At 46.4% G+C, this 25,209-nt stretch overlaps 1 pseudogene; it reads right to left on the bottom strand.

Annotated features, from left to right (window-relative positions):
- The window catches only part of LOC149349450 (uncharacterized), a 508,176-nt pseudogene that overhangs the window by 251,175 nt on the left and 231,792 nt on the right, over nucleotides 1–25,209 (bottom strand).

Here is a 25,209-nt window from a genome sequence, read left to right on the forward strand (position 1 = left end):
GTATCGGCACTGCTCTACCTTGTTACTGTCTCTTCGGCCTCGTCAAGCTGCCCCGAGCAGCTTTTTGCCCAAGAGCTCCAACCATCTATATATGTGGTGAAATAAATGAACTGATTTGATTTGATTTGATTTGATTAAGACTCAAAAGAACCGAGAAATTTTTGAAGCTTTCATTATATTCAATGACAAAGAAAACTGCGTCAGCAGCCCCTCTGTGGCGCTACGCAAAAAAGAAATAGATTATCTCAAGCCATACATGTTGGTTCAGCCAGATAGGCGATAGACAGAAGGTGCACCGATGTGGCAAACATGAGTGGCATGGCACTCGTGCCTTCTGAATTTGTTTGATAATGGATTTTTATCTGGCCGCAAATTAGTGTCTCTTTGCGCCCCCGTACATAAATGCCTGTTTGTGGAATAAACCTCAGTTGAAGTCCGGCGTTCGTCCTCTACCTTCGTCTGTTTTTTAGCCGCTGGAATGTCTCACAATTGTACTAGCAGCCAACTAACCCAGCTTTCTACGCTTAATAATTGCGTGGCCAGAAAGGTGGCTCAAACCTGATCACTATATCCACATACCAAATTTTAATTCAGTCGATCTCTTGTGACCAATAAACACACGTGTCAGAGGTGTTGCTCTGTATGTACACAAGAGTGTTTCTTTTAGCAATTCTCCCAGAATGGCACGCCAGGTTCCTGAAGCTTATCTCTTATTCCTTGAACTATAAGTTCAAATTTAATCAGATGTTCTATACCATTCCCCAAGTTCACACATCAGCCTTTTTCCATATGCCTTTCAACCTGCCCTAGAACATTTTGCTTCTATGAATAATCCGGTAGTTATATGTGGAGACATAATTCTTTATACTTTAAATGAGAACGCAACACCGTACCTGAGCTTTATGGAGTCTTGCGTGTTTTTCATCAAATAACACAAACGACCTTCTCTATGGTGACGTTGTCTATGGTGACGTTCAGCAATCATAACTTATTCATTCTTCTTGTGAACTGGTCTCTGAGCCCTTACCTACATACGGTAAACTTGAAACTGTCTGCGATGCTCTTCGTTTGTTACTGCACTATTTACCGGTGGCCTCTGCCTTTGTTCTGTGCTAAAAGTGCAAGCTACGTACGTTTGGGAAATTTTAAAAGCCAGGAGCACACGAGCACGTTGCCTGATTGTATTCGTTGAAGGTGTCTTTCAGCAAAGGATAAGGGTGAAGCGCAGCAAAATCGACTCGAGGATCTTCAAGGTATAGTTATAAAAAAAAACGCGAGTTTCACTACCGCCTCTTGAGAACTGGGACTCGTAGTAGCATTGCTCCTCCAAACGAAACTAATGCGTCAGTCAGCTGATGCATCTGATGCTGCTGGCGCTGATGACCGAATTGAGTCGCGTGCGGAAGAGTGCGTAACTTTTGTCGTGCTGACAAAGTAAACAGCAAATTTTCCACAAGCTCCCGTGCATGACTATGAAAGTCTTTCGTTTCTGTTGGTAACCGCCGCCACTTGAAACAGGGGTGAAGGGGTGTTGTTTCTACCATAAAGGTGAGCCTATCTCCTCGTCCCTTCTTCTATGTCTGTCTTCTATGTCTGGAAGGGGAGAGATGTTGGGTAGCAATGCGGGAGCAGGCAAGGCTTGTAGTGAGGCCAGAATGGTGTCTGGCGCAGCGCCGTCTTCGGCGACTTCCATCGCCTGCATAGAATGTGGAGTGGCGCACGCGGCGTCGGCGGTAGGCTTACCGCGGCGTCTGCCGCTTCGTATTTTCAAAGGAGCGCTCCGTGGTGAAAAAAGGTCCGATACCGTAAATATGAGTGTTGGGTAGACATAGAAGAAGACCCCACCCCATTCACCACCGTTGTGTACGGCCGCCGAACCCGCAAGCTTCCCGAGCCACCCCGTCATCGACACACGCTCATCTCAGTTGGCTTTCACCTCTCTGCCTCACTCATAGCTTCACCGGGGAGTCAAATCTTCCACCTTATCACGTCCGCCGCCCGCCTCACTGACCATGAGCGCGCGGAAATTACTGTCCACACCCGTCTGGACCAAAAGCTTCTAATTCTTCGGACTCACTCCAACGATACTGCGAAACGCCTTCTCGGCGTTTCATCAGTCTCCGGCGTCTCAGCGGTCTTTGGCGGCTCATCGGGCCCCGGCGTCTCATCGGATACTGGCGCCTCATCAGAAACTGGCGTCTCATCACTTTCTAGCTCGACTATATACTCACAATCTAGCTCCGTACGAACTCACCCCCGCAAACTCAGCCCTGGGAATATTCCGGATCGACCGCACCGGGCTCACTCACTCCCAATTCTTGGCTGGCATCTCTTCCCGGACCCACACCATCATCGGGGTACGGATGATGGGATCCACAAACACCGTCCTGGTTACGTTTGAGGGCCGCACCGTCCCACGAACAATCTATTTTGAACAAATAGCGTACCGCTGCTACCCACACCGTCCCCGGGCATTGTGCTGCCTTCGCTGGCTTCAGTATGGGCACAAACAGTTCCAGTGCCCTTCTACCCAAGCCCTCTGCCCTACCTGTACCACCACCCTTCTCCACCCGAACACTGCCAATCCCTGTGCCCCATGGTGCCTACACTGCCAAAACGACTACGTTACCTTCGCCGACACCTGTCCTGTCCGCAAGCAGCAGGACCAAGCCCGAGCACAGCCCTCTACAGCCCTCGTGACCCACCGCCAAGCCACCACTCGGGCAACATCCTTGCAATCCCCGCAACCACTCCAAACCCCTCCTCTCGCAAGAATCTTCCCTTCCCCATTCACACTGGCACCACCAAGACCTATGCAGATGTCCTGCAAGGACCTTCACGATCAACAACGCAATGCTCCCTAACGCCCAAATTACCGACCACTGCAGCACCAAGCCCGCTCCCAGAACCTGTCTCCCACTAGAGTCCAGTCTCCAGTACGGATGCCGCCAGCGTCCTGAGCCAAGAAACACCAGTCTCGCGACCGCATCCTGGTGGGCCACTTCCCATTCCCTCAACTCCACTACCCGCACCGGCGCACTCCCTCACCTCCACACACCGGCCTGATACCCTAGCCAAGCTTCGACTCGACATGCAGGCCCTTGAGACACGCATGAACCACCTCGCCTCCCTCTTTGACACCATACCACAATGCCAAGAAGCCCTGGATCAACAAATCCAGGCACAAACACTGCAGATAACTCAGCTCACAGCTCTAGTCACTACACTCTCCAACGCCGCCGGCAAGCAGGCGGAATTCATAGAACAAATTCAACATACACTTACAGCCCTCTCCTCACCATCTGACTCCACGCTCCTCAAAAAGAAAAAGCCCTGTGGTCGTCTTCAGAGCCCCAACCCCGAGGACACATCAGACTATGACACACACCTCATACCATAGCTTTCTCCAGTGGAACTGCCGATGCATCCGCACGGCACGTACGCCCCTTTTCCAACATCTCCGCACCTTCCCCCCCCCCCCTCTCTGGTCTCCTACTCCAGGAAACCAGAGGTAAACGCACCCTCCCGTAATACAGAGCGATTCATGCCAGTTCTACGGATCGAACACCACTGGTCTTAAAATATATCTGAAGAGACCTCAAATTCTCAGTCCTCCAAATTCCTGATATACTCATACAGCATCTAGTTGCCATCGAACTCTTTCTCGTACCTACATGCCCTCCCATCATTCTCGTTAACTTCTACAACCCCCGTAAACAGCATTCCCTCCTACCCCAACTTTTCGGCTTCCTCCAAACCATCACTTCCCTGCTCCTTGTGGCAGGCGGCTTCAACGCATCACACACATAGTGGGGCTACAAAACCACACACAAAGCAGGGCGCTTACTCCACAATCACATATGGGCGCCGCCATGTTTGTTTTACTCCAGCGCCGCCTACCGCCGACGCCATCGTGGGCTGATAATTTGCAGCCGGTGGGCTGCAAACGAAGCAGCGTGTGGTCTCTGGAAGTGTCATTCGCCCGTTTTATTCCTGCCAGGCCTAGAAATTGTGCGTGGGGGTTCGCCTCGTGTGTGCTATGTTATTAGCATAGCTATGTTATTAGATAATAACATAGCACACACGTGTGTGCTATGTTATTAGCGACTGCAACAACCAACCGAGAGCAGGCGACCATGCTTCGAAGAAGCGAACGATCAGCATCGGTGAGTGCCATGCTCGCAGTTCACGCGTGTAGTTTCTGTCGCCGGTTGCCTCTAGGGCGAATGTGGCATGATGTTGCATGTTGGAAAAACGAAAGAAAAATATGTTCAAACTCAAGATCGCGGAGAGCAATCGAATATCTAGTTTTTCGTGAAGCAGTTTCTTTGAACGCTTTCGCTGTCTGCTTGGCCATGGTGAGTGTGACAATTTAGATGCAGAGCTTGCGACAGAGTACCCCGCTCATAAATTTATCATTTCGGAAACAACATTCAAATTCAAATTCAAATTTATTTAGCATCAACAATGATGTTACAAAACTCGTGATGCTACGGGGTGCTAGCAAAAAGCCTGTAACGGCTTGACAAAGGCCAGCACCCCGTTCACAGAGCAATACAGCAGTGGACAAAAAGAGATAGCGATATAAAGAAAAGCAATATACAGGGTGTCCCAGCTAAAAGTAACCAAGCTTTTAAAGAAGAAGAAGTGTCCTAGCCCCGTGAGACCAACTGAGGGTTGTTGCCAGTCGCGTGTCCTAGTCTGCGGTATTTTTTTATTGTGCAAACGCAATTAATTAGCAGAGACTGATTAGCTAACTTTTTAATTATTGCCTTTAGGAAGAAATTGTCAATGCAGGAATTGTAGATCCCATAGAAAAATGACCGGTTGCTGTGTTTCTAACCAAGTACTACTGATACAGCTTCTTTTATTTGCCTTAAAAGAAAGCCCGCGAAATACAAAAAGAACCACGTGATAGGGAAGCAGTTTCAGCGCTCCCAGACGACCGATCAAACAACGACATTCGCTTATCTTTGCAACGCTGTCCCGAACGGGGTTCGGCGTTTTGCGATGGTTGCGAGATATACGCCAGCAACTCTCGCATGGGCGCTAGGGCGACCGCTCCTTCAGCGCGTGACGGTGCAAGTTCGGCGGCACGGCCACATGCCTATCACTCGAGGCGAGGTTTCGCGTGAAAAAGCGCTCCATGCGAGCCGCGCTTCACTTCCTTGAAAAGCAGCGCCCGCTTACTTTTCATGACGCATATCTCTCCACCACCTCAAAACGCCGAACCCTGTTCGGGGCAGCGTTGCAAACATAAGCAGATGTCGTTGCTTGACCGGTCGTTTGGGAGCGCTGAAACTGCTTCCTTATCACGTGTTTCTTTTTGTATTTCGCGGGCTTTCTTTTAAGGCAAATAAAAGAAGCTGTATCAGTGGTACTTGGTTGGGAACACCGCAACCGGTTATTTTTCTATGGGATCTACAATTCCTGCATTGACACTTTCTTCCTAAAGGCAATAATTAAAAAGTTAGCTAATCAGTCTCTGCTAATTAATTACGTTTGCACAATAAAAAAAAATACCGCAGACTAGGACACGCGACTGGCAACAACCCTCAGTTGGTCTCACGGGGCTAGGACACTTCTTCTTCTTTAAAAGCTTGGTTACTTTTAGCTGGGACACCCTGTATATATATGGCGACGGCTTTACATAATCATAAAAACATGTTAAGTGATCGGGCTAACATTGCGGGTTCATAATTGCGAGTGTTAATGTCTTGAGTAATTACACATATACTGATTGATAGATCACTTGGACGTGTTATCAGAAGAGCTAAGAGCGTGTGGTAGTGTGTACATCAGCATTTGGCGGCCATAGTTAGTACGGGTGTGAGTAATCTTCCATGTCTGACTGCTTCGTGTGCTATATGTTTTCGCAAATGGAGACAGGGAGTACATGACCGAGACGAGTCTACGTCTGATCACTGCAATGTTTGTTTGCGGAGACATGCGCTATGAAATTGAAATTTGGTCCCCCTGTCGCTCTCGCGTGGTGGACTGTTCGTACTACGAGCGATACAAGCCGAAAGCAATTCACATTCTCTCCTACTCCGCTCCCGCCAGTACTCGCTGGTTTACAAATACCAGAAAATGTGCAGTTATACTGTCTGATAGGTTGGTACGCTAATGGAACGCTATTACCGACTTACCGACAGGCCGAATCGCCGCACCTGTGTTGAGAATTGCGATCTCAATCGGGTAGGGGCACTGCTCAAGTCGTTGCGTTTGTTGTAACTCTGGTACGGTTATGCATAGTGTACTTTTTTACTGTGAATTCAATTTGATTTTTCGATTCATTTTTGGCAAGCGAAACAGTACTGCCATTTTGGGCTTGAAAGAGGACAACCGAGTGCGATCGATGGCTCGCGTGATCTTCCAGCAGCACTGATGGTGTCCTTCATTACTGACGGATTGCCACTGTCGAAAAACACCAACGTTCAGCTGTGGCAAGTTCAGTGCCTTCTCTTGAATTGTGGCCAGCAAGCACTAATTATTGTTGGTGCCTTTTCTTGCACAAGCAGGCCGGCAGCTGCGAATTTCTGATGCCATTTGTCACTGAGCTCAAAACTTCCTGCTGAATAATTTAGTTGTTAGTTCTAGCGCCGTGGCTGTATGTTTGAAAGCCAACATATGTGATGCGCCAGCACGGGCATCTGTCCTTTCCACATGGTTATAGTGGATGCATATATAGTTACATGTGAAGGCTTGCACAGGGACGAAAAAGTGGTCTTTTTGGACTCTGACTGTGAAAGGCGCACCAATGCTAGCTTTCGACAACAGCAAGACCTCGTCGACAACAGGGCTACTTCTGTCCTGACAGAGCTCCCAGTTGATGTTGTTAAAGACATTCCTTTAGACTACGTGCATATTGTTCTCCTCGGTGTTATAAAGAAGTTAATAATGCTGTGGCTATCTGCGCTACTGACGGTTCGTGTTGGCTCCATTGAAAGAAGGCTTACGAATGAAGCCAGTGAAAACCTAAGGGAACACATATTTCCAAAGAATTTGCTCTTTCCACACGTTCGCTGTCTGAAATCGAATGTTCAATGGAAGGCAGCAGAATTCCGCTTGTTCTTTTTTACACAGGCGCTCATACGTTGAAACCTACATTAAAGCCGTAAATCTTAGACAACTTCATTGCCCTGCATGCCTCAATGTCCATCCTCGCAAACGATGAATGCTGCCATGCACATGCTGATTATGCTGGGGCATAATCAGTAATATCTTGGAATCCCAGGCGGTCGAAATTTCCGGAGCCCTTCACTACGGCGTCCCTCACAGCCTGAGTCGCTTTGGGGCGTTAAACCCGCAAAAACCATAAATCAAACTTTGTTCTTGGTCACAGAAATATGCCACTGCAAACAATGGAAGCTTTGATCTCCTGATGACTCTTTTCTGTGGTGATACTAAATTGGTGATTCCATGTTATCAGAAACCTGCGTAATTCGCAGTGTGCCAGGCCCATCAGGAGCACAATTTGCTCACAGTTTTTGACAACCGCAAATAAGAAATGTCATTGTGTGGATTTGTACCGCATATTTCGCTACGAATTTTTGCCACGACACCGATGAGGACACGGGGGCTGTAAAAACATTTGGTGCGGTGAAAGTTTGACCAAATAGGCCGTTTTATGTGCCACACCTCCTCTTAAAAAAGAAGAGCAGTTGCAGGCTAGCCTTAAAGCATTCAACCTATAAAAAAAGAAAATCTCAATGAAGATAAATATTGTGACGAAGAAGACGAAGCTGGCAGTGGCGCTGGATGGAGCGCTCGCGCTCGGCCAGTGGTTATTAAATCATCTCACTGCCATCAGTCATCTCGTCTCATTCTTCGGCTGGCCGTCACGTAACGTTTGGTGGTGAGTTCTTGGTCTGCGTCGCCCGGCAGTGCCCCAGCCTTTCAGACCTGAACCGACCTCGCCGCTCACCCCAGCCCCGTCCCCCGCCTGACGAGAAGACACGACGAAATGACGATGGTGCCGCGACCAAAACCTATGACCCGGCCGACCCTATACGCTGCGCACACGTGAAGAAACCGTTTCCCTGCCCAGGCCGTTCGGCGCATCCAAGGACTTCGGCCGTCCGCTCCTGGCAACCTGCAGCCCGGAAGCTTCGTGGACCGGGACTTATTTTCTCATCGTGGCGGCCAGCATTTCACCACCTTGCCATTTTTGTTTTGCCGTTGCTGAAGCTCATCACCATTTCGCGCGTCCCTTCGTCGGTGTATTCTATTTACTATTGGGACTACCGCTCGATGGCCCCGGGTACTGTGACGAAGACGACGAAGCTGGAAGTGGCGTGGGACGGAACGCTCGCGCTAGGCCAGCGGCTATTAAATCATCTAATTGCCATCAGTCACACCACTTGATACTGACCATTCTACAGCTCCTGCAGAACCGGCTCACGCTCCTAATCTTCCGACCGACGCAATCACAACAATGAGAGCCCCCGATTTACGCCCCGCCCTATCCAGTCAGCTTCGTACGCTTCTCGAGTCTTTCTCTGACACCTTTGACCTGAATAACAGCACCCTGTGCTAAGCTGTCACTGTGACGCACCGCATCGACACTGGCGATGCCCCTCCCATCCGCGGCCGGCCATACCGGGTGTTCCATGCGGAGCGACAGGTTATCAATGCGTAAGTTACAAAAATGCTTGATAAGAACATTATTGCGGTTTCTCACAGTCCTTGGGCTTCGCCAGTCGTCCTGGACAAGAAAAAAAAGATGGTTTTTTTTTTTGTTCATAACTGCCATCTAAATAAGATTACCAAAAAGGATGTATACCTACTTCCTCGAATCGGCGATGCCCTGGATTGTCTCTACGGGGCCAAATTCTTTACCACCATCGACCCTACGATCCGGCTATTAGTAAACTGCTGTGGATGACCAAGGCCGCGAGAAGTCTGCGTTTGTCACTCCAGATGGGCTATACCAGTTTTAAAGTTATGCCTTTCGGCTTGTGCAACGCCCCAGCCACATTCGAACGCATGATGGGCCACATACTTTTGCTATTTAGACGACGTCACTGTCTTTTTTTTTCAAATTTACTTCTCACATTGCAGACCTTTCCAAAACTCTTCCGCCAAGCAAGACTGCAGGTCAAATGCTGTTTCGCGCGTCGTCAGATCAATATACTAGGCCATCAGTCATCTCGTCTCATTCTACGGCTAGCCGTCACGTAACGTTATACATTATGAGTGCAGCTCATGCTTTGCTCACAGAGCAGTGTGACAGGATCATTTATAATGCTAGTTATTGCACATGCCAAGTTTTTTTTTTCTTTCTTTAAAAGGATATGGTAGCATAAAATATTTTGTAATGCATGATCTGCTCTCGACATTTCCATTGTCGCCCAGCATACATTATCCCGGCCTGTCACCCTGTGGAAGCGCCAGCTGTGAGGCAGCATGGAAATTGTGAGTTTATGATGCGTGATACTGGAATGTTATTATTCGGCTTACTACCTAGGATTACACTTCAATCTCGTGATACATTCTGAAATGCAGTGACTTTATGAGGTAGCTTTAAGAGGCAAGCTCATGCTGCTTGCCTCTTAAAAAGTGATCTTTGAAAACAATTACTGAAAAATAGGCCTCTCTTCACAGCTGCATAGTTATTCTGAAGCAGAGGCCAAAATGGTAGCATACCTAAATCGATAACAACAGACACAAAAGCAAGAAAACGATTATTTGTAGTAAGTATTAGACTTTCTTTAGCAGGCGCCCGTAAAGGCCGATACGCATCAAATACAGCAAGGCTTCGATATTTATGCTACGCACCTGAACTATGCAGCTGTCAAAAGAGGCCTGTTTTTCAGTCATTGTTTTCAAAGAGCACTTTCTAAGAGGCAAGCTCATGCTGCTTGCCTCTTAAACAAAGCAGCAAACAGAGTTGTCTAGAGCGCTCGAGTGGTGCTGTGTGTAGGAAGTGAAATAGTAAGGCATTTGCTGACGTTTCCTAATAATGCTTGCACTTTAACACCGCAGCAAAGTCATGTGAATCGCACAGACACATGCGCATTGCCCCTAGCAAAGCAGCTGCATCAATATTGGAATTAATTTGCTCCGCAGCATTCCGCTCGAGCGGTTTAAACAGGTGTTATCGACTATGTACAAAAGGCCAGTAGTAACTGTTTTTCAAACTGGGAGAGCCAATGTTGCTAGGGATGTCATTCAGAACGGAACTTGCAGGCTGCGCATTGCAATTTCCAGTTGCTGGGTGGCGAAAATTTTACACCGAGGCATCATAAAAACCAACTCAAGCACACTAAAAGATAGGCGCGCCTTGTAATCTGCATGTATAGATTGAAAAAGCCCAGCACATCCAGTATAGGAATGTGGAGCCAACTAGTCCAGCAGTTTGGCTTGTGCAGCGGAGTGTTCATAGTTTGTTATGGTTTTGTACTTGTAGCAATCCTTTATTTTGTGATGCAGCTCTAGCCACTGAATGCGCCAAAGATGATATTTTGTAAAGTAATTCATCAAAAATAAAGATTCTAGGACAAACTTACACTTCGTCACCTCATCGCAGTGAAAATGAGAGGTAGAAAATGTGGGTAATATTACAGCTCTTTGAATATTCTATTTAGACAAAGTTACTTGAGTGTTTCTGATTTCGGTGATGTCATTCTGGGGTCCTAATTCTTTTGGGACTGCTATCGTTTGTAATCGTAACTATTGAGAGTTCTCTTTTAGTGTGGGTAAACGCTGTGCACGTCACGTGTCTTGTACATGTCTGCCATAGAGTTTTCCGATGACCAACTCTTCTTCCTTTCTTCGTTCGTATATTTTGTAAAGGCTGCTTTATTGATCTTGAGAAAAAACAGCGCTTGCAGACAAAGGACCAGAACAAGAAGGACACACAACTGCGCTGACTAACAACTTTTATTTCGGAAGGGGGCCGATCCGCGCCTTTTATACAAACTAGACGGAATGATGCGCACGCGCACAGATCAGCAAAGTGGGAGCATGGAAAGAGCCAATACATAGACCAACTATTCTTATCGTCACTGATAACCAACAACGCAGCCAAAACAAGCGAGAAAAGAAAAAAGAAAAAAGAGATAGAAACAACGGGGGAAACAAAGGCAGTGAGCGTAAAGAAACAATTCCAAAAAGTTCTAAAAAGATCCCGAAGAAGCCAAGAACCAACACGGCTAAACGAATGACGATGAAAGGTGACAAAGATGAAAAGACAAGCATAAAAAGTGCAGGAAAAGCCTGCGGAATATGTAAAAAAGCGGCACAGCTAAAAGATGACGGAATTAAAAGCGTTAAAACAGATACAAGCAAAAACCTGAGAAGCCGATGAGAATAAAAACAAGCAGGAAAGGTGGTCACTAAAACATGAAATTGAACAGACAACAGATCTCTAAAAACAAGCAATGAATCGTAAAAAACGTGTGGGCGATAAAACCTAAGGTGAAATAACAGAGAAGTTTTTACAGAAAAGTTTAAGATGGAAAACATCGCAAAAAGTGGGCGCCAACAAAACACCACGGAATGAAACCAAAAGAATGCACTGAATCAAATCGAAGCAGAGAGGAATGAACACTCTTTGTCTAACAGCGCAACTGATGGTGTGCTAACACACTCATCTTTTAGCTTGCTAATAGTGGCTGCTTCAATGATTTCTCGGGTCAGTTGATTTAAGTTTTTTGCCAGAATATCTGTTTCCTTGAAAGTGGGGGAGATGCGTCGGCAAGGACTGCAAAAAGTTGTTAGTCAGCGCAGTTGTGTGTCCTTCTTGTTCTGGTCCTTTGTCTGCAAGCGCTGTTTTTTCTCAAGATGAATCCCAACCAACTCGCCCAGCAACACACCTTGCATTATTGATATTCTGTCAAGTAAATCGTAATATATATATATTACATCCTTTCAGACTGTGAAGTACACATCGTAGGTTAACTGCCGGAAAAAAATAACAGCTACATTGTTTCAAATCTCATACCCAACGATCCTGGACAAAGCATACAAGTGAAGGGAAAATATGTGCTCGTTATGGCATATACGACGGAATCCAACAGCCACCGAAACCAAAGAGCATAGGGGAAGTTAAAATGTCCCCTTTACGGCTGCGCCAGTTGAAATCCTCTCAAGATTTCGTAGAGGGGAATTGCTGTTGAAGATGATTGTTGTAGGATTCTTGACGTCTTGCAGATTCGTTTTGCTCAATCACATTTCAAGAGGACACTTCTGGAGAGGTTAAATTTTTTATAACAATTAAAAGCACAAAGGAAGATACAAGCAAGGAGAAAACATATTTGCACTTGACTGGCTTGTACTTCTACGTGACGAAACCAGCCCTCGGTCCTGCCGAAACAGCTGGTTTTAAACCCTATGTCCCCGCCCTCGGTGGGGAGAATAACCAATCAGGTACTGTACAAACATCCACCCAATAACTTATTGGGGAAAGGAAAACACAACCAATCAATGATTGGGGAAAGAGGGTAGCTCATCGCGACACCGTACACATATCGTATGTACACTTTCCACCATCACGATTTCGCTTTCCTGCTGCGAGCTTCGCGAACACTCTCACTTTCCCATGATGCAGATTACTTCAACGTCCGGTTGACCCAAGTTCCAGGAAAGCCACTTCAGCCCATCTGTTTCTCATCGTCGCTCCTCATGCCTGCAGCTAGCGTGACAATATGTCAAAGCACACCGCTGCAGACATGGCACAAAAGCTGGGTCCGCCTCGCCGTAAACACGTGCACATAGGATGCGACCTAACGACTCCCTCCATGAGGGGAGTTTGACCTCTCCCGTAATCCCCCGCCATTCGGTGCCCGCCTTCTCCCGCTGGGTTGACTGACCCCTTTCTGTGCGGTTGTGCGGAGGGCCCAAGAAAAAGAACGTAATGGGCATTCCACTAACGCGACCGGATGCGGTAAACAAAATACAGCACCGCGAACTTCACTGGGGATGTCTTTTTTTATTTTCTTTCTAATTTCTAGTTTTTCATGAATGGGAGGTTAATGAAAGCAGGAGAAAAACAACCAAATGGCGCCGGTGGCATCCGAACCCGCGACCTCCGAATTTTGCGACCGGTTCTCTACCAACTAAGCTAAGGCGACGGCTGTCCAATTAGGTGCTTTTGGGGGTATAAGTGCAGTGTAAGCGAGCCTTGAGATTGTTCTCCAGTGCCACCCTCGTCCATAGCGGCGGACAGTAGTACGTCCTGTATTACCGCGAGTGCCACGTAGGAACCCGGTCGAACGGTGAGGGCCGAAGCTGTGCGAGAACCCTCTTATGCTACCTATGGCATCAACACCGCCAGATTCGAGGCCCTCGTTAAACTAGTAAACATACAAGTGAAGGGAAAAGAAGTGCTCGTTATGGCATACGTGAGGGAAGCCAACAGCCACCGAAACCAAGGAGCATAGGGGATGTCTATGTCCATGACCTCCGAATTGTATGCATATCACCCAGCTTATGTCGTTGACCTCCAAATTGTATGCACATCATCCAGCTTATCAGCGTACGAAAGGCAGGTACAACTCAAATTAAACAAACTTAATAACTGGGCAGACAAAAATGGATTTAGGTTTTCCTCACAAAACACAGTTGCCGTTCTCTTCTCTCTCAAGCGAGTCCTGCCTTTACAAAATTTTTTAGACAGTCTATAGACTGTTCATAGACTTCTGTCTATAAAGTCTGCAGACTCTCTATAGACAAATTCTAGAGAACAGTCTATAGGCAATACAAATGATGTAGACATGTCTATAGACTATAGATTTATGGCCATATACTTTTAGTAGTCTCCTGTCTATACTGTATAGACAGTATACAGACTATGAATAGACAAAAATAAATATCTATAGGAAGGCAATATAGTCTATAATAAGTCTATAGACAGTCTATGGGCCATTTTTATAACGGTGCAGCCCGATCCCACCCTTCATTGAAATGAAACCGTCCTCCCAATAAAACAAGAACATGAATTTATTTTTTTATTTTATTTATTTACAGAAGACTGCTGGCTTTATTGCAAAGCCTTAAGCAGGAGTGGGTGTAAAATACACTTTGACAAAAAGAAAAACCTCCTTGAGGCACACGCAACTCAGCACACAATACCGAAAAGATTGAACGACGAAAAGAAACAACATTACACAATATTAGACGAATCTCGCGTCAAAATGAGCACTGGGGGAAAGAAAAAAAGAAGGAAATGTTGAATGCTGCAAAATTGTTACAAATTCCTAAGCGACGCCGTAAACGACTCCACAGTAGAAGCCTCTACAATATTCGCTTTGAGGACATTCCATTCCCGCACAGTACGGGGGAAGAAAGAATTCTTGTATGTTTCAGTGTGGCATGAGTATTTTAGGTGTAACATTCGATAAAAAGCTCGCATTCCTCTCACACATAAATAACTTGAAAGTCAAAGCCTCTCGAGTTCTGAACATACTTAAAGTGCTGTCACAAAGACACTGGGGCGCTGATAGGGTATGTCTTCTGCATATCTACCGCGCACTAGTGCGCTCCTCTCTAGATTACGGGTGTGTGGTATATGGTTCAGCGAGACCATCATACCCAAACGACTGGATCCAGTACACAACCTACGTTTGCGTCTTTCGACAGGGGCATACAGGACGTCACCTGTGAGTAGTCTCTATGTACAAACAAATGAACCTTCACTAGCTGACAGAAGAACCATGCTTACATGTTCATACATTCTGAAAATCCGTTCGTTACCTAAACACATCTGTTACCCCATAGTTACTAAATGCCCCTCTAGAACACTGTTTAACAAAAAAGCAGCAAGCCATCAGACCACATATACTCCGTTCTGAAGAGCAGTGCCAGGAATGCAACATACTGAATGCACTCCCTGACAGAGACCTGGCCCATTGCCACCTTGGTACAACTTCCCTGCTGTATGTGATCTCACACTAACACACATTCGTAAAACACAAACACCTCATGAACACATTATACAAGAGTTCTTAGCACTGAACGAGAAATACAGTGATCATACAGCATTTTATACAGATGGTTCCAAAACAACGTTTTATGTCGGCTGTGCTGTAGTAGATGACAAAAGAGAAAAACATAGTTAAATTGCCTCAGTGTGCGTCAGTTTTCACCGCCGAATGTTACGCCGCATCATTAGCAGTACAAAAAATACTGAAGAACAACACTGGAAACAGTATCATTTATACAGACTCTCTCAGCGTAATTACATCACTACATCCCAAAAATGCAAAAAAAAATCCTTTAATAGGATACATAGTCCACAACGTAGTAGCGACCAAAACACAAGGGCTTAAAATTAAATTCTGCTGGATACCAAGTCACGTAGGAATCTGCGGTAACAAAAGAGCTGACATATGTGCCGCAGCTGCCTGTAACGCTAAAATACAGAAATTAAAAATGTCGCATAATGATACTCTAAAAAATTGTACAAAGAAAACAAAAAAAAATTTCAGGGAGCATGGTATAATGAAGTAAATAAATTACACCTAGTAAAGCCAGTTATAAAAAAATTGAAAACACGCAGCCATCAAGAGCGTTTCAGTGAAGTAATTTTATGTCGTCTTGGTATTGGTGTATTGGGTTTTTACGTCCCAAAGCAATTCAGGCTCCTTCGTAATGGACACACGCACTTAACACATAACTTCATTCTTGCAAAGAAAGACAAACCTACTACATTCGCACACTGCGGAGAGATGGTCACCACAAACTACATATTAATATCCTGTTCAAAATTTGATGAACTCAGAAAAAAACATTTCCCACAATTTTATAAAAAGCACACCCCACTACACCCTTGCTTACTCCTAGGAGAAAATTCACTAGTCAAAGCCTCTTCTCTTGTTTCGTTCCTAAAAGATGCAAACGTCCCAAACCTGCTGTAGTGTTACAAAATCTTTGAACTTCCTCACGCCGAACAGGCATATTAAAACTTGAGTTTGGAGCGTGATGGCCTTAGCTGCCTATGTGCCATAAAATCCAACACAACACAACAATTTTGATACGAATGTAGTCGGGAAAAGTGGCGCCACATTGAGTTCAGCCAGTGGGGATTATATATAGACGAAATGACATGTACATGACTGCCTGAAATGGCGGTGCTCGGCTTGCTGTATATGTCCTACTTCCGCTTGATGACGTCACCCTATTTTTCTTGACATCGCTGAGAGTTTCTGCACCATCTACGAGTACACACACTAACACACGCCACTGGCTTTTCTCGTCATGGGGCTAGTAACGCTTTCGCCTTAAAAGTGAAACCGAAGCTGTAAGCAGTCTCTTTTATTTAGACGTGGCGGTGCATTCGTCGTCGCGTACATCGCCGTTGCATGCCACTGGCATAGGCGCGCGGCCCGCGAGCGACTCTGCAGCATGGAATTCAGATTTTGAGTGCAGCTGTTTCGACGATCCTTTGCCGCGCCGGTCATACCTCGACGCGACCTGTCTTCGGAGGCCCGTTCGAATTAACTGTTGCGAGGTCAGTAGCGTTCCAATTATCCGGATTTCCAAATACATGAGAGTCGAGTTAACGAGTTTTTATTGTACATGAAGTGGTTTACTAGTCATCAGTAATTGTGTGGGGAACAAGAGAAAATGCTGTATTCTCATTGTTGGGTTAAGCTGTGTGCGAAATAATTTGCCACCCTGGCATCTTGATGTGCATATATACACGTCAGTAATCAGCTGCAATAAATCTCATGGAAAATTTTGCTGCAGTCTCCATAAAGAAGCGCTTTCCCAACAGTACGAGGGAGGATGTAGAGAAGACGGCCAGTTCGAGGGTTCGCCGTGCTTCTGAACGAGCACGTGGAAAGCAGGCTGGTGCGAGCAGCAGAACAGGATTCATCAGCATGATAATGCTCACTTTTATGCTTTTGTAACAATGACAGTGGCAAGATGTTTCTTTCAGCGGCTTCAAATGACTGCATCTGCATTCGGTGTCAGCCAGGACCACTACTGTGCGATGGCTGTGTTTCCTTCATGCACAGTTTAGGCGCACACGGCATGTTTTGAATACAGCAGTAGGCTTTGAATAGGTGCGATTCTTGTGCAGTGTGAGCATCTGGTCAGGCTAATTTCTTTCAAGTATTCAGAGCACTTATTGCAGCCAGCTCATAAATTTTGTGGCTTGTTTCCTCGACAATACATGCATGCGTAGCGTTAGGAAAACGCTAATAAATGCTGTGAGATGCAACGAAACATCATAGTCATGGATAATTTTTTTTTTTGAGCAGCAGCAATGAAACAAGCACGGTTTAGGGTAAGCCATGCCCCAATCCACCAGCCTTTCGGTTGTTTTTGCTCTAATTTAAAGACTTCGCTTTACGTAAATCTCACGTAATTTGTAAAATTGTCAATAAAGCTCCGAAATATGAATTCTTTTATAAGCATGCGTGATTTCATGGTGTCCATGTGTACTTTGATTTTCATGCTTTCAGAGTCTACAAGTCAGTGTATTGCTTATAGCATGTGTGGCATTTATATGTAAATTTAAATCGCACGTTCTTCAGTGCCTTTGTTGTGAACAAGAAAGGGATGTTGACAACAGGTCACATAACAGCTGTAAACTGTCTCGTTTGCTTTCTTCTACATGGCAAAGTTATCCAACAGCAATGTGTCATTTAAATTTCCGTTCGAGTGGCACACATGCTAGCCGAGCTTTACACCAATGCTTGTGGTAAATTTTTACACTAATGGGGGCCTTGCGAGCAGGTTTTTGGGAAACATCCAAATGTCTGCTTCTGAACATTCGTCGGACGTGCGTGGGACAATCGGTGAAGCAACAAATGAGAGTCGTTGGTTGTCCGTCGGATGTACGTCGGACGTAAACGGATCTCCGTCGGACGTTCGAACCGCTTGAAAAGGACGTCCGTCGTACCTTCGTGGCCGTATGTGAAAGGAAACGGTCCATTGTGAATATTTTAGAAACAAGATAAAGCTGACCCATGACTTTTTTTTTGCACTTCTCGCAGAAACGCTTCTTGTCACGTTGAAATGCGCATCACCCGTTCGGGTGAGTGTTCCCTGGCAAGCGCTGTTGCTACAAAAACCTGTGTGTTGCTGCGGATCAAAGCTTTCAGTGAGCATTGTGGGCATTTTGAGTTTTGTACAAGCTGTCTCATATTATGTGACGACTGTCACGAGCTGGGACGATGGAGTTCACGCTAACAGAAGAAAGTGATCATCGTGACCAATGATTAAGCTATTGCTTAATTTTAATTTTATTTTCTTTCCTTGACTGATCACTTTTTGCACGATTTCTGAAAAGCTACAAACGCTACTTAGCTTACGTTAACCTAGCTAGTTTTGTTTTTGCTTTGTTTAAAAATTTCCCACAAGAATGTGTTCGACTATCGCGGTTCGTCTGAGGTGCCAATTAACCGAGGTAATAGCTGCCACTTGGCACTGTCTTTTTCTTACATTTCAAGTGAAACTATCAGGCCTGTCACGAGCTGGCGGCACTCAGAAATTCTACGTCGTCCTGCTGACCTGAGCTAAGCTATGCATCTCCTACTGTCCTCCACTTCAAGTTGCCCGAATGCAATTTCCTGTCTGTCTGTCTCTCACCTGCTAGTCTCGTTACCCATTCGGCTCGCCTCCGCAACGCCTTTGACCGTCGCTGTAATGACTTCGCAAATGCACAGTAATGCCTCATGCGCATTTAAATTGCTAATTCGTATTCGTAGTTCATCTTACCGTGGTGCTCTATGCATGTAATATTTTAGGGCCGCGAAATTTTCCCGGCCTCCGCTTTGCCTTGCCTCTCCGGACGTGTAGGAATCGACCTCACATTCAATTTCCGCTCGAACACGTCCCACGCCATTCAGCACCCCTCGTCCGGATACCCCTTCCCCCGCACAGCCTCGCTTTCATTCCTTCGTGGGCGAACTTAGCGTTTCCTGCTTTCTGGCACCAGCCGGTCGGCAGTTTCCGTTTTTCTTGTTCACATTTCCCCCGCCCCTTGCTGACTGCATATCCCCTGCGTAATGCCAAGGATTTCGGCTTTTAGCGAGACCGTACACGACACCTTGCTGCCTCGTTTGCAGTACTTCCGCTGTCATTACACAAAACAAAGAAAGCTCGAAAACTGCGAAAGGAAGGACAAAGAAACGGATGACGGAGGGGGTGGGGGGGGGACAAAACAGAGGCTACGTTGACCCGTCAGCGAAAGGCCTTAAGGCTAGATCAGAGAGGTGCCTTTTTCCTTATCTCATTCGCTTCGTTTTTCCCGTAATCCATTGTTTCGGTGCACGTAATGTCCTGATGTGATGTAATTATGGCTCTTGTTAAGCCCATTCGGTTGGTCAGGGAGCTTTCATTCTCATTCTGTACATGTCTGCGTATGCTGCTCAGTCAAATTTTATGACGTTGGTAAAAGGGCACAGAACTTCATCCGTAGACGATTCTTTTTTTTTTCCCCTTACTTTCGGCCTGCCCTGTGCTGAAACACTTTTCATTTACTTGTCTTGCATTTCTTTACCCTGACTCAATCTACGAGCATGATTTTTTAATACCGGAGTTTGGCCGACCTCCGCACGTCGAAGGCCGGACGTGGGTCTGCTTTCCGTTCCGGGCATTACTTCTCCTTTGCTTCAACATGATGGAAGCCGGTTGTAGTAGGCTGGTGAGAGGACACCATTAATTCGCGAATGAAGGATCACGAGTCATTCCTTTCCCCCTTCTCACGATTACGTTTCTGAGATGCGCTCTCTACCCGGAGGCGGTAGTCGCAGGCTTAATTTGCGCGGCTCATCCGGCTCTGAGGTATCACCATGTTGAAACTCAGCGACCAGATGAGTTCTTTTCTTGACGTCGGAATTAAAATAAGACGGGTATTTATAATGTATTTAACGACTATGCATGGTAACCAGAAATGGACGACACAATCCTTCTGAAATTGGCCCAGTTTCCTGTTTTTTAACGTTTAACGTTTTTAACACCGTTTCTGAAGCGCTAGCTGCGCTCTCACGTTAGCAAATGCATGCGGAGGAACGATGACAATCTCATCAGTTCGCATTTTGGAGCAAGATCCCAACAAGCACAGACGCATATAACAAGCTTGATAACGTCGTGTGAATTGCGCTGAAAAACGGGAGCCGCGCTTTCTATCAACTGCCACCCGAACCCACCGGCGCTTATCTTGGAACCAAGCACAACGCGAAGCTCTGCCTTGCTCAGCACGAAAGGAGCGTAGCGAGTGATGTTATTTTCAAAGCACGGATGAGAGCGCTGTAATCGCTGCGCATCCGGACGCACGGAGCGCGCTGTCACATGGTATTTTTAACCTCCGTGGCCTTTCGTTTTTCCCAAATAAAAACGGGCACGCTTAGTCGGTCTCGTTGGAAATGCCTGGGTTCGACAGTATTTGTGCAGCTCCACAACTTTCCTATTGACGCCTGACCGTTTCAAGCTATATTTAAAAAGTTACTTTATTCATCTCAACTAAATATTCAAATAGGACGAGCCAAAAAATCGTACTGTAACTTTCGATGAACCCTAACTTATGATATATATATGTGTGTGTGTGTGTGTGTGTGTGTGTGTGTGTGTGTGTGTGTGTGTGTGTGTGTGTGTGTGTGTGTGTGTGTGTGTGTGTGTGTGTGTGTGTGTGTGTGTGTGTGTGTGTGTGTGTGTGTGTGTGTGAGAGAGAGAGAGAGAGAGAAGCCAACAGCCACAGAAACCAAGGGACAGAGGGGATTTTTAATTAATTTATTTTGTGTTGTTGTTTGATTTAGAATATTACTGAATTTGTTATCGCTTAAAGTAATTGATTAGAAAAGCAGAAGAAAAACAACCACATGCCGCCGGTGGCATCTGAACCCACGACCTCCGAATTACGCATCCGGTGCTCTACCGCTGAGCTACGGCGACGGCTGTCAAATCTTCTGTTTTCGGGGGTATTTATGTTTACAAGTAACCTAACCTTGAGAGTGTTCATCAGCGCCACCCACGTTCATAAGCGGCGGACGTTGAATGTCCTGAGTTACCGCAGGTGTGACGTAGAACGTCATCGAACGGAGAGGGTGGAAGCTGCGTGAGAACCCTCTTATGCTTCCTATGGCATCAAGGCTGCCAGAACCGAGGCCCTCGCTAAGCAATTAAGCAAACAAGGGAAGGGGTATGAGGGGCTCGTTATAAATATGACAGAAGCCAACAGCCACAGAAACCAAAGGGGCACAGGGGATTTTTTTTAATTAATTTGTTTATTTTGTGGTTTTGATCAATTTAGAATATTACTGAATATGCTATCGCTTAAAGCTAATTGATTAGAAAAGCAGAAGAAAAAACAACCACATGCCGCCGGTGGGATCCGAACCCATGACCTCCGAATTACGCGTCCGGTGCTCTACCTCTGAGCTATGGCGACGGCTGTCAAATCTTCTGTTTTCGGGGGTATTTATGTTTACAAGTAACCTAACTTTCATCAGCGCCGCCCACGTTCATAAGCGGCGGACGTAAAACGTCCTGAGTTACCGCAGATGTGACGTAGAATGTCATCGAACGGAGAGGGTGGAAGCTGCGTGAGAACCTTATTATGCTTCCTATGGCATCAAGGCTGCCAGAACCGAGGCCCTCGTTAAGCAATTAAGCAAACAAGGGAAGGGGTATGAGGGGCTCGTTATAAATATGACAGAAGCCAACAGCCACAGAAACCAAGGGGCACAGGGGATTTTTTGTTAATTAATTCATCTATTTTGTGGTGTTGATCAATTTAGAATATTACTGAATATGTTATCGCTTAAAGCTAATTGATTATAAAAGCAGAAGAAAAAACAACCACATGCCGCCGGTGGGATCCGAACCCATGACCTCCGAATTACGCGTCCGGCGCTCTACCTCTGAGCTATGGCGACGGCTGTCAAACCTTCTGTTTTCGGGGGTATTTATGTTTACAAGTAACCTAACCTTGAGAGTGTTCATCAGCGCCACCCACGTTCATAAGCGGCGGACGTAGAACGTCCTGAGTTACCGCAGGTGTGACGTAGAACGTCATCGCACGGAGAGGGTCGTCGGACGTCCGACGGACGTCTACCGGCTGTTTGCGGACGTTCAGCGGACGTACAGAACATCCGAAACAGACCTCTGTCGGCCGTCCGAAGGATATCGGTGGTTGCTTGGGTATCCAAAAGACAAGACTGCGTTCGAGATACCTGATGGGTTTTATGAATCTAATGTAATGCCATTCGGCCTTTGCAACACTCCTGCTCCTTTTCAACGATTTATGGATACGCTTTTACGTGGCCTGAAGAGGCAAGTTTGCATGTGTTATCAGGACGATGCTATTTTTGGAAGGACCTTCGCCGAACATAACAGCCGCTTAGCCGTTGTCCTGGACGCGTATTCGCCAACTGCAGCCTGTACAGCCACAAGGCTTGAAACCACGGTGAATTGATCACGGTGACTGAAGATTGTCACAACGGCTTACCTAAAAGGGATAATAAATCCTCTTAAACGGCGTTATATGCCAATAAGCATCACGATTTCCGACCTAAAAGGGAAAAAATGGAAAAAAAATGAAATTAAAAAAACAATAAAATTACAGTACGAGAGCGGAGTCGAACGGCCGACCTTCCATACGCAACACGTGCCTCTAATCCACTGCTTTTTTTTTTTTTTCTTTATTGACCTCTAATCCACTGCGCCATAGCGGCGATGTCAAGCCGTCGTTCTGAATGAATATTTATAACCAGCCTTAATGCGGCTGCTACCTGCCGGTGGGCGGCGCTGTCATCGCTGGCTGTACCGGCTGCATTTGGCGAACACGCGTCCTGGACTGCATTGAGAGCGTGGGCCTCGTGCTGAACTCTAAGTGTCGCTTCGGTGAACGCCAAATTACTGTGCTTGGCAATCTGGTTGACAAGGATGGTGTCAGGCCCGACGCGAAGAATATTGAAGCTGTAAGCAGTGTCAAAGAGCCCAAATCAGTGAAAGAGCTCAGGAATTTCTTAGGACTTTGTTCATACTTTCGGCGCTTTCCCAAGTTTTCCGACTTAGCCTACCCGCTTACAAATCTCTTGCAGGAAGGCATTCCTTTCCAGTGGACTCCCGAATGAGACTCCGCGTTTCTCCAGCTCAAATTTCTCCTTGCTTCGCGGTCAGTATTGCGTCATTTCTGCCCGACAGCACCCACTGAACTCCACAGTGACGCCAGCGGCATCGGTGTAGGTGCTGTGCTCATCCGTCATAAGGGCAATCAGCACGTTGTCACTTATGTAAGTCGCACCCTCAGCAAGTCGGTACGCAGTTACACTGTGATAGAGCAAGTTTCTCTCTGTTGTTTTCTTCGCACAACAGTTTCGTTCGTACCTCTATGGTCGTGCGTTTACAGTCGTCACAGATCATTCTCTGTGCTGGCTTGTGAATCTGTGCGACCCATGCGGTCGACTGGCCCACTGGGCATTACGCCTGCAAGACTTCAATTTCAGTGTCTTACAAAAGTGGCCGCCAAAACGCCGACTGCCTGTCGCGCTACTACCTCCGATGATGGAACCTTTGACGTCTATCTCGCCGCTGTTTCCCAAGAGTTTCCGGACCTTGACACTTTCCAGACCGAACAACGCAAGCATGAGTACTTGGCGCCATTTTTTGCCGAAGCCTGTGGCCCGACATCCCCAAGCCCTTTCTGCATTCGCGACGGTTTACTCTACAGAACGCATTACTCGTCTGGAGGTGCGCGCTTTCTCCTCGTCGTTCCGATCTTTGTTCTACACGCAATGCACGATGACGTCATGGCTAGGCACTTGGGGTTTGCCAGGATCCTTAACCGCGCCAACGTTTTTACTGGCCAAACATGCGACGCACGGTTCAGCGCTACATGGCCACCTACGCGCAGTGTCAGCTGTTCAAGCTTCCCACTTCTCTGCCGGGACACTCGCATCCTCTGACACCTCCAAGCACACCATATGACCAAGTGGGTCTCGACCTGCTCGACCCGTTTCCCCGCTCGTCCAGCGACAACCGATGGGTCACCGTGTGCGTTGATCACCTCTCCCGGTACTTCAAAACTTCCGCCCTACCTTCCGCCGCTGCTGAAGTCTGTCTTTATTCTTCATGCTGTCATGCTCTGGCATGGACCTCCTCGAGTCAATATCAGTGACCGTGGCCGCCAGTTTACGGCATAAGTTGTGGAACAGCTTCTGCACCTTTGCTCATGCCATTTCAGTCACTGAAGGCTGTACCATCCCCAAACGAATGGACTCGAACGTACCAATCAGACATTCACGAACATGCTTGCCATGTATGTCGATTCCCGTCATAAGAACTGGGACGACGTGTGGTACCTTTATAGAAGCATGAAAAACAGCAAATCTCATCGGCAACAGCAAAAATGAAAGTTACATGGGCACCTGTTGGCAATGGCCAAGCTCAGCACTCATTTCTGCCCCAACTGAAAAGCAGACTAATATTAGACGGCATCTTTTTGCACAAAGCTGTCGCATGCATCTACAAAGTGTCGATGCTGCGGAATCGCGAGAACACTGCCACTACCAAGCAGGGTATGTGCAAGACGAGGATGCCACTTTGGACGCCATTTGAAACTTGAAATTTGAAACTAGGTAGGTTTTTCACAACACACTGATTAGCATTACTCGTCCAGAAGCAGCCCAGATCACGCAGAATGGGTTGTTTTGCACCAGCGTCTAATTGAACGATTTGAATAGGTGTGGGGAAAAAGTTAGCCAACTCAAAGAGAAGCCAATCCCAAGCCAAACTCTGTCAACATCCGAGATGCTAAGATCGCGCAGAAGAATTTAGCAGCATTTGTTGCATATCTACACTCACACCACAACACTAAGGGTAACTGCTTTTTCAAAATCCTAAAAACAGATACGGCTATTACTAATGATCCGCTACGAACCTCCAATTGCAACCAACCAGGTGCCTGTCTATAATAGTTATAAAGTTTAACAAAATTCGTTTGCTTAACTCATGATTCAGCTGTTTTCTAATGTCCGTCAACACTGGTGTTACTTTGCCGAAAAGCCATCTTTTCACCTCAAAAAGCCCATTTTTAGCTATTAGTGGGCGGGCTTCCCTGAAACACCTGGTAGAGTAGGCATAGCACATCGCTGACACAGTGCAGAAGAAAAATGCAAACCATGCCTTTGTGAAGACACTCATTACTTTGAAGACATTCACAATGGCAGTACTGCCTATTAGCACAGCAATCACATATGCTTCTATCACCAGTAGAGGCAAGTCAACCAAGATGCTGTGCTTTTATGCAACTGG

The sequence above is a fragment of the Amblyomma mixtum genome, chromosome 3 (genome assembly GCF_055824585.1).
Source record: "Amblyomma mixtum isolate Tamu chromosome 3, ASM5582458v1, whole genome shotgun sequence".
Classification (NCBI taxonomy): domain Eukaryota; kingdom Metazoa; phylum Arthropoda; class Arachnida; order Ixodida; family Ixodidae; genus Amblyomma; species Amblyomma mixtum.